The sequence below is a fragment of the Daphnia pulicaria genome, unplaced genomic scaffold (assembly GCF_021234035.1).
Source record: "Daphnia pulicaria isolate SC F1-1A unplaced genomic scaffold, SC_F0-13Bv2 h1tg000117l, whole genome shotgun sequence".
NCBI lineage: Eukaryota > Metazoa > Arthropoda > Branchiopoda > Diplostraca > Daphniidae > Daphnia > Daphnia pulicaria.
In genome coordinates this window covers 7501-17500 of record NW_025804819.1, presented here as the reverse complement: position 1 = coordinate 17500, position 10000 = coordinate 7501, and the positions used below count along the sequence as shown (strand labels likewise).

At 48.8% G+C, this 10000-nt stretch overlaps 3 non-coding genes across 3 annotated transcripts in view; all 3 read left to right on the top strand.

The window, feature by feature from the left end:
* Nucleotides 1-4736: 4736 nt before the first annotated feature.
* On the top strand, nucleotides 4737-7031 carry LOC124319065. Its single transcript, XR_006912759.1, has one exon. It is a non-coding gene; the product is annotated as a small subunit ribosomal RNA (ribosomal RNA).
* A 930-nt stretch (nucleotides 7032-7961) lies between these two features.
* Nucleotides 7962-8114, top strand: LOC124319064. The gene has a single exon (XR_006912758.1). It is a non-coding gene; the product is annotated as a 5.8S ribosomal RNA (ribosomal RNA).
* A 641-nt stretch (nucleotides 8115-8755) lies between these two features.
* Nucleotides 8756-10000, top strand: part of LOC124319066 — a 4576-nt gene continuing 3331 nt past the window's right edge. The window contains exon 1 of the ribosomal RNA XR_006912761.1: nucleotides 8756-10000. This exon is cut by the window's right edge and continues 3331 nt beyond it. This is a non-coding gene — a ribosomal RNA (large subunit ribosomal RNA).

The window sequence follows — 10000 nt, the reverse complement described above, 5'->3', positions numbered from 1 at the left end:
GCGAGACAGTGTCAAAAAGTTGAAAAATAAGAAAAGTTGAAAAAATGTCAGAGTCCGAAAAAATGAAAAATTTTTCCAAGTCCCGACGACGGGGTAGTGACGCTGTAGCCGGGACTTGGATGAATGAAAGCGGCTGAAAAAGAGAGAAAGAGCGAAAGAAAAAAAAGTTGGAAAAAATTTCTAAGTCCGAAAAATTCCAAGACCGGTTTTTGGTGGAGACCGGTCGGCAGTTGAGCGGGCGGCCCGGCCCGGGCTCTGGTGAAAGTCCGGCGACCCTCTCGGAAATGAGCTTTTTCGTACAGTTACTGCCCGGAACATCCACCACTTTCCTATATAGGGAAGAGGTTGTCGAAAATGAAAATTGAAAAATTTTCTAAGTCCGAAAAATTGAAAAATTTTTCTAAGTCCCGACGATGGATAGTGAAGCTATAGGCGGCACTGGGACGAGCAAAGGCGGCTGAAAAAGAGAGAAAGAGCGAAAGAAAAAAAGTTGGAAAAAATTTCTAAGTCCTAAAATTTCCAAGACCGGTTTTTGGTGGAGACCGGTCGGTAGTTGAGCGGGCGGCCCGGCCTGAGCTCAGGTGAATGTCCGGCAAAATTTCGGAAATCAACTTTTTCGTACAGTTACTGCCCGGAACATCCACTACTTTCCTATATAGGGAAGAGGTTGTCGAAAATGAAAATTGAAAAAATTTTCTAAGTCCGAAAAATTGAAAAATTTTTCTAAGTCCCGACGATGGATAGTGAAGCTATAGGCGGCACTGGGACGAGCAAAGGCGGCTGAAAAAGAGAGAAAGAGCGAAAGAAAAAAAGTTGGAAAAAATTTCTAAGTCCTAAAATTTCCAAGACCGGTTTTTGGTGGAGACCGGTCGGTAGTTGAGCGGGCGGCCCGGCCTGAGCTCAGGTGAATGTCCGGCAAAATTTCGGAAATCAACTTTTTCGTACAGTTACTGCCCGGAACATCCACTACTTTCCTATATAGGGAAGAGGTTGTCGAAAATGAAAATTGAAAAAATTTTCTAAGTCCGAAAAATTGAAAAATTTTTCTAAGTCCCGACGACGGATAGTGAAGCTATAGGCGGCACTGGGACGAGCAAAGACGGCTAAAAATGGCGAGAAAGAGCGAAAGAAAAAAGTTGGAAAAAATTTCTAAGTCCTAAAATTTCCAAGACCGGTTTTTGGTGGTGACCGGTCGGCGGGTGTGATGGTAAGCCCCGCCTGAGCTCTGGTGAAAGCCCGGCAAAATTTCGGAAATCAACTTTTTCGTACAGTTACTGCCCGGAACATCCACTACTTTCCTATATAGGGAAGAGGTTGTCGAGAAAGAAAAAAGTTGAAAAATTTTCTAAGTCCGAAAATTTCCAAGACCGGTTTTTGGTGGTGACCGGGCGGCAGTTGAGCGGGCGGCCCGGCCTGAGCTCAGGTGAAAGTCCGGCAAAAATTCGGAAATCGACTTTTTCGTACAGTTACTGCCCGGAACATCCACTACTTTCCTATATAGGGAAGAGGTTGTCGAAAAAAAGAAAGTTGAAAAATTTTCTAAGTCCGAAAAATTGAAAAATTTTTCTAAGTCCCGACGACGTGGTAGTGACGTGGTTGGCGGGACTTGGACGTATAAAGGCCGATGAAAAAAAATGGAAATGGAAATGAAAATTTCTCGATTTCCGACGACGGTGTTTGGCAACGACTCTCTCGCCCGGCCACTGGTCGGCGCGAGAGAGGAGTGAGCGAGACCCGTCGATTCGAAAAGAGAAGCCGTCACACCGTCGAGGCGTGGCGGCTCTCAAGTGGGTTGGTCGGGCGTGTCGTGATGACTCGCGACCGTAAAAAATTCCCACTCAAATTCTCCCATTTCCGACGACGGTGTTTGGCAACGACTCTCTCGCCCGGCCTCTGGTCGGCGCGAGAGAGGAGTGAGCGAGACCCGTCGATTCGAAAAAAAGCCGTCACACCGTCGAGGCGTGGCGGCTCTCAAATGGGTTGGTCGGGCGTGTCGTGATGACTTGCGACCGTAAAAAATTCCCACTCGTCGAAAATTTTCTAAGTCCCAACTTTGAAAACGACGGTTCCTGAAAGTCGGCTGGCGGTTGGATGGGGCAATGTCCCCGTCCAATCGCTAAAAATGAGCCGGAAAACGGAGACATTATGCGGCGGAACATTAGTGGTTTTCCTTAGTATAGAAGAGGTCTCGATTCCTAAACTCGGAAAAATTTTCAGAGTCCCAAAAATTTTCGAAGTGTCGAATAGTTTGGTTTCTCGAATTGAAAATTTTTTTCAAATTTGCGACATTACGACAAGCAGCGATTGTAAAGCCCGGTCCAAATTTTTCAAACGAGTCTTACTTCTTGTTAGTCCGCCTGGCCGATACCAAAGAATGGCCGACCGTCGACTATCGGGCGAATAGACGGGTGAAAGAAATAAAGTCGAAGCCGGTGGTTGGATAGATATCGAAGGGAAGGCGAAAGAGGCGAAAAGGAAAGCGCGAAATTTCTTTAGTAGCTTCGACGCAAAAACTTTGGTATCGACGGGGAGCTTTGGGAAATGAAACGAAGACGCAGAATGGGAAGTTGTCCGGTTCGGCGTTAGTTGTAGTTTCATTTCCACCGTAGCTGAGCTCCTTTCCGCCCGCCACTTCACATGATTTTAGTTTCGATTCCGTTCGATCGCGCTTGCACTGTCTTTGTTTTTTTTTCACTGCTTGGATCGCGGCTTTGCTCTAACCAGTTTAGCCCCATGCGATCAAAAAGTCTTAAAAAAAAAAAACCGTTGAACGGAGACGAACTCGATGAGCTGTCGGTGTGTGAAATATCATTCCTTCGGTAAAACCGTTTTCGAAATTTCCGATGGTCGGTATATGTAAAAATATATCCGAACCGCGATGTGGACGGGAATTCAAACGCCCGCTTCACCGATTGGTGCGACAGCTGAGAAGCTCGTCACTCGATCCAACGACTCTTGGTCGAAAAGTTCAGAAGAGGTGCGCGCGTCAAACATTTTTTTGGTTTCGGACGTTTCGTTTCTTCGGCACGTGTGGTTTGTCTGTGGCCGTCTGTGAGAGAAATCGGACGCTTGTTCTTTGTTATTTTACCGTAACAAGACAAGACGGGAAAGATTCTTTCTTCCAAACTTACGGCATCATAACCATCAGCGTTTACCGTCAGCGACGATACGGAAGAGAAAAGAAAATGGTGCGCGTCTTTTCACTTTTTGACACCGTATCAAAAAAAAATTACCGTTCAGGCGGAAATGTGTGTGTGTGTGTGTGAGCCGAGAGATAAAAAATAAAAAAGCCACCAAACAGAACGCTTTCAAATTATTTCGTGCGGCGTGCGCATATTTCACATTTTGCCGTTTGACGGAAGCTCGTTGTGTGGAACACAGAAGTGGAGATGGACGGAGTTGAAGGGGGGCGAAGACGGCCCGGTCGGACAAAGTCAAGAGATTGAAATATACGAGAGAATTGGGTGGAAGTGATGGCAAATCTATAAAATTCAAAAATCGGATGAGATGCGAGGACCGCAAAATGTGGCGTCGACTCTGACTCTCTTTTACTACGAACTTCCCTTCGACGGAAGATATCGAGAGCTGAGCTGAGCGCCCGCTGAGTATGGCCGGCGTAATTACAAACGAGTTACGGTTGGAGCTATATCGATTGTACGTATCCCGAACGTTCATCGAACAAGCCAGATCAACTCGGCGCCCGGTAAGATGTACGCTCAGTTATGGCCATGACACACGAAGGGAGAATTCAAACGGCTGTGAGTGTACGGCCCGCCCGGAGTTGTGTGTAGGCAGTGACCTCTCAAGAAAAAACGTAAAAAATTTTTTTTTGACAGTCACCGGTCTGCGACAAGTAATCAGTACGAAACTTGGGTGCAATGCAAAAAACATTTTGAGAATCCTTGCTTGACAACAACGAATCTAACACGATAAAAAAAACGATCCCCATCGGTGTACCGCTTGCTTTTCTCGCGCTTCGGCGCAGAATCGCTTATTCAGCTGCCCTTGGAATATGTTCGTTTCGTGCATACTTGATCTCGGTCATTCTTCGGTGAACTCTTAAAGAATTGCGCACTTTTATAGGGGTAGTCTGGTTGCTTGTCTCGACTTGAAATGATTTGTTTTTTTCCGCCCATGACTTTCTATACGATGCCTCTATGCTGGCCTCTGACCGCGGTTGTTCCGAGTTTTCTCTTTCTCTTCGAAAGTCTTTGCGGAAAATTCTGCCTCGTGTGACCGTTGAGCGGTGAGGTGTGTGTGTGTGTGTGTGTCGTGCGGGGTGATGCGAGAGTGTGCCTCGGCGGTGGAAAAATAAAAATAAAACTCTGAGCCCACAAAAATTTAAAAGATGTATGCTTGTCAGCTTAGTAAAGCAGGCTTGACTTATGAGCATACAGCACGCCACATATGACCGTCGAAAACCGTAATACGGGAAAAAAAGTTGATGAATATATCAAGACCGGTCGAATGAATCCGATTCACTTTGGGCTCATAGACCGTTGAATGGTCTTTGACTTTGGAAATTGAAATGAAAAAAATCCAACAAACGGATCGGATCGGTGTTTCTCTTCACTGGGACTCGCTGTGACACGCCAGGCGTTGCGATCAAAAATTTTAGTTTCCGAAGAAAAAGAAAAAAAACGAAAAACGTGTTGATTTGGTGTGTGTTTGGTGATGCGTGGGCGAAATAAAAACCCGCAACTCGCCGGATGCATATCAAACAAACATACACGAAATACCTGGTTGATCCTGCCAGTAGCATATGCTTGTCTCAAAGATTAAGCCATGCATGTCTAAGTACAAGCCGCTAGACGGCGAAACCGCGAATGGCTCAATAAATCAGTTATGGTTCCTTAGATCCACTCCATCCTACTTGGATAACTGTGGTAATTCTAGAGCTAATACATGCACTCGAGCCTCGACTGCGGGCTTTCGGGCTCGCAGAAGAGGTGCTTTTATTAGATCAAAACCAGTCGGGGCCGGGCTTTCGGGCTCGCGCACCGTACCAATTTTGGTGACTCTGGATAACTTCACGCCGATCGCACGGCCTTCGCGCCGGCGACGTATCTTTCAAATGTCTGCCTTATCAACTGTCGATGGTAGGTTACGCGCCTACCATGGTTGCAACGGGTAACGGGGAATCGGGGTTCGATTCCGGAGAGGGAGCCTGAGAAACGGCTACCACATCCAAGGAAGGCAGCAGGCGCGCAAATTACCCACTCCCGGCACGGGGAGGTAGTGACGAAAAATAACGATACGGGACTCTTCCGAGGCCCCGTGATTGGAATGAGTACACTTTAAATCCTTTAACGAGGAACCATTGGAGGGCAAGTCTGGTGCCAGCAGCCGCGGTAACTCCAGCTCCAATAGCGTATATTAAAGTTGTTGCGGTTAAAAAGCTCGTAGTCGGATGTCTGTCTTCGGCCGGGCGGCGCCGCTCTGAATCAAGGGTGTTGCGTTTCACGCTCTGGGAGCCCGGGTGTCAAAGCCCGACTCTCTTCACGGTCGGACAACATCGCCGGAGTGGTGGTCGGTGCGTCGTTGTTGTATCTGCGGCCAGAGTTGGAAAGTTCTTTCGGGTTCTTTTTTAAATTTTGGTCGTAGTTGACTCGATTCGCTCCACCCAGTCAATCGTTCGGGGTGCCCTTCACCGGGTGTCTCGGGCGGCCGGCAACGTTTACTTTGAACAAATTAGAGTGCTCAAAGCAGGTGTATCCCAACGCCTGAATATCGCAGCATGGAATGATGGAATAGGACCTCGGTCCGATTTTGCTGGTCTTTTACTTTTGGACCCGAGGTAATGGTCAATAGAGACGGACGGGGGCATTCGTACTGCGGCGACAGAGGTGAAATTCTTGGACCGCCGCAAGACGAACAACAGCGAAGGCATTTGCCAAGAATGTTTTCCTTGATCAAGAACGAAAGTTAGAGGTTCGAAGGCGATCAGATACCGCCCTAGTTCTAACCATAAACGATGCCAACCAGCAATCCGTCGGAGTTACTCCAATGACTCGACGGGCAGCTTCCGGGAAACCAAAGTCTTTGGGTTCCGGGGGAAGTATGGTTGCAAAGCTGAAACTTAAAGGAATTGACGGAAGGGCACCACCAGGAGTGGAGCCTGCGGCTTAATTTGACTCAACACGGGAAACCTCACCAGGCCCGGACACTGGAAGGATTGACAGATTGAGAGCTCTTTCTTGATTCGGTGGGTGGTGGTGCATGGCCGTTCTTAGTTGGTGGAGCGATTTGTCTGGTTAATTCCGATAACGAACGAGACTCTAGCCTGCTAAATAGGTGACGGGTTTTATCAATTGAAACCGAAGGGAGTACGGAGGCGTCGGGATCAGGTGGCGGCGATTCGGGTCTCGGTGGGACTGGTTCCTTTAGTGAGGCAATCTCTCGGCTTGGTTTCGTTGTGCTCTGTTCGTCGGGTGTACGGCCTTCACGGGTTGGTTGCCTGGCGGATGAGGTATGGCGGGGCTTTGTCGGGAATGTCTCGCGGGGGCTGGCTCTATTGTTATTCGGTCGTCGTCATCCCCGGCGATACCTTCTGCTCTCGCGTCCGTCACGCAGTCTTCTTAGAGGGACAAGCGGCGTCCAGCCGCGTGACAGTGAGCAATAACAGGTCTGTGATGCCCTTAGATGTCCTGGGCCGCACGCGCGCTACACTGAAGGAATCAGCGTGTTTCACTCTCCCTGTCCGAAAGGACCGGGTAACCGCTGAACCTCCTTCGTGGTTGGGATTGGGGACTGCAATGATCCCCATGAACCAGGAATCCCTAGTAGGCGCGGGTCACTAGCCCGCGTCGATTACGTCCCTGCCCTTTGTACACACCGCCCGTCGCTACTACCGATTGAATGATTTAGTGAGGCCTTCGGACGGGCTTGTCGGGGTGCCGTCGAGTGGGGAGCAATCTCTGCCCGTGCGGTGCCTACCAACGGCGAGACTGAAAGATGGTCGAACTTGATCCTTTAGAGGAAGTAAAAGTCGTAACAAGGTTTCCGTAGGTGAACCTGCGGAAGGATCATAAACGAACAAGACAAATGTTTTGCGCATATGGCTTTGGTTGAGCACGAAACAACTAAAAGTTGCAAAACAAAAAAACCCCATCAAAAGTCTTTCGGCGTAAGACATCGTATGAACTATGTGTGGGTTGACGGAAGAAAATCATTTATTTTGAACGGGTATCAGGCGCTCTGATGCGCGGTGGTTTAAAGCGGATTCGCCTTTTCAAATTGATTTTTCTTTCCTCTCGGCTCAAAAAAAAACACAAAGTCTTTCGATTTGGTCTATGGCCGTGAGCAAATTCTTCCTGCTTCGATGGTGAATGTCTCTATAGATTCATTCGACCTTTAGCGGCGCTCACAGTGTTGACGTTAGTAGAGTGAAGAATACGATAGCCCGCCTGGGCCGCGAGTACCGAAGGAACAATAAAGGAGATTTTATAAAGTCTTAGTCCCTAAATCAAACACTTTGAAAAATCAAAACTCGGTGGATGGAGAGTCGGAAAAAAAAAAAACATCAAGATTTTGAACGGGTATCAGGCGCTCTGATGCGCGGTGGTTTAAAGCGGATACGCCCAATCGAAATTGTTTTTTTTTGTTTCTCTCTTCGTCTTCGGGATTTTTTGATTCTCGGTGGGGGACGAAAGTGTGAGACTTTACTCTGGACGTTCTTTTCGGGCGTAGATACTCGTGGTTGCGTGCGTGTGCGTCGTATAGACTAACACTCCAAAGCCCGACACTATGCCGTTGAAAACCGAATGTTTTTTAAGCTTGCCCTTCGCCCTCTCGATGAAGTAGGAAGAATTCAAAATCACAATAACACACTAAACCCAAATTCTAGTACGAGTGTTTATCGGAACATTTTCTTTCTGGCTTTCTTTCTCCGCCCTCGCATTCATTTGCTTGGGCGGGTTGGAGAAAAAGAGAGAAGAAAACGAATATGTCGTTTTATATACGACCCTGAACGGTGGATCACTAGGCTCGTGGATCGATGAAGAGCGCAGCAAAGTGCGCTAATCCATGCGAACTGCAGAACACATGGAGCATCGAAATCTTGAACGTAAATGGCGGCCCAGCTTCTCGCTCGGGCCACATCTGACTGAGGGTCGGTCGAATGATGAACGAACAGAGATTTTTTCAGTCTTGGTTTTGCATGTTGGGTCGCGGCGAGATTTATTTTTCACCCGGCCTGACCGCATAAAAGCTCCCGAATCTCTAACGTCTGGGTGCCGCGCGACTTAAGTGTCCGCGATGCCTCAAATACAAAAAAGGGGGAAAAATAAAAGAAGGTTCGCCCTGTTTTGTTTTTTTCCTCTCTATTCAAAAGAAACCTTTTTCGATGGCAAAACAGATGGGAAATTTTTGAGCCAACTCAAAAAAAAATTTTAGAAATAAACACATCTTCTCGAACAAGGTGTCGGCTGCGTGTGCGCGATATACCGCTTCAACGCGAGTTTAGTTGTGTGTGTGCGCCGGGCGTGTCGAAGTGTCGACCACCGCGAATTATCACTCACTCTAACCGCTCGTTATGCAAGCTTGGTTCGCGCACGACGCGTTGTTTCAATACAAAAAGCCGCAGGACGCCCTGTCACTTTTCGTAAATTAATTTTTGCGAATAACGAGAGACTCGCTTTATTTCGAAAAAAAAAAATTTGAACCGGCAATTATTCAATCTTTCCCGGCTTTAAAACGCCAAAGTCTGCCGAGCTAGATAAAGTGTTGTCTCCTTTTGAAAACAAACAATTCATTCTGACCTCAGTTTAGATGAGACTACCCGCTGAACTTAAGCATATCAGTAAGCGGAGGAAAAGAAACTAACAAGGATTCCCTTAGTAGCGGCGAGCGAACAGGGATGAGCCCAGCACCGAACCTCGCGCCCGGTTGAGCGGGTGCCGAGGAATGTGGTGTTCGGGAGGATCGTGCGCGTCTGTCCGGTATCTATCGTCCAAGTCTCCATGAACGGGGCGAGCAACCCACAGAGGGTGTCAGGCCCGTAGATAAGACGAGCCGAGACCGTGCATCGGATCCCTTCCCAAGAGTCGGGTTGCTTGAGCGTGCAGCCCTAAGCGGGAGGTAAACTCCTTCTAAGGCTAAATATCGCCACGAGACCGATAGCGAACAAGTACCGCGAGGGAAAGTTGAAAAGAACTTTGAAGAGAGAGTTCAAGAGTGCGTGAAACCGTTCAGGGGGTTAAACGGGTGGGCCCTCGAAGGTCGAACAAGTCCCCGCTCCCGGCACTTGGTTGTATGCCCTTAACGCTGCATGGAGACTGCCTGAATTGGCGGCTCTCTTGCATAAGTCGTTCTGCGATCGCAATAGCCACGCCAAGGTCCGCAAGTGGGGGGCCTAGTAGGACTCCGCGACCGACTGGGTGTCTGTTACACGGGGCGTCCGTTAGCGAGTTTCGTGGTTACCTTCGCGGGTGCCGCGATGACGAGCGCGGCGTTTCCCAACAGTACTGCCCGGTCGTGACCTGTCTCCTCCCGGGAGGTGTCGTAGCTTTTTTTTGTAAAAGAGAAAAAGTTGCGGTGCTCAACCTGTGGAGGCCCAGAGCGGAGAGTAGAAGTCGGGTCCCACCCGACCCGTCTTGAAACACGGACCAAGGAGTCTAACATGTGCGCAAGTCGTCGAGAAATTATCAAACTAAACTCGCGAGGCGCAATGAAAGTGAAGCGGCCCCGATGAGGGTGCATCCGCGAGGGGTGATCCCGTCTCGAACAGAGCGGGCGCAACCCCAGGGCGTCCGAATGCTCGCGAGATCTTTCCCCCTTAAAAGGGTTTGGTCGAGTCGGCCGGACGAACCCAGAGCGCACACGTTGGGACCCGAAAGATGGTGACCTATGCCTGGCCAGGACGAAGCCAGGGGAAACCCTGGTGGAGGTCCGCAGCGATTCTGACGTGCAAATCGATCGTCGGAGTTGGGTATAGGGGCGAAAGACTAATCGAACCATCTAGTAGCTGGTTCCCCCCGAAGTTTCCCTCAGGATAGCTGGT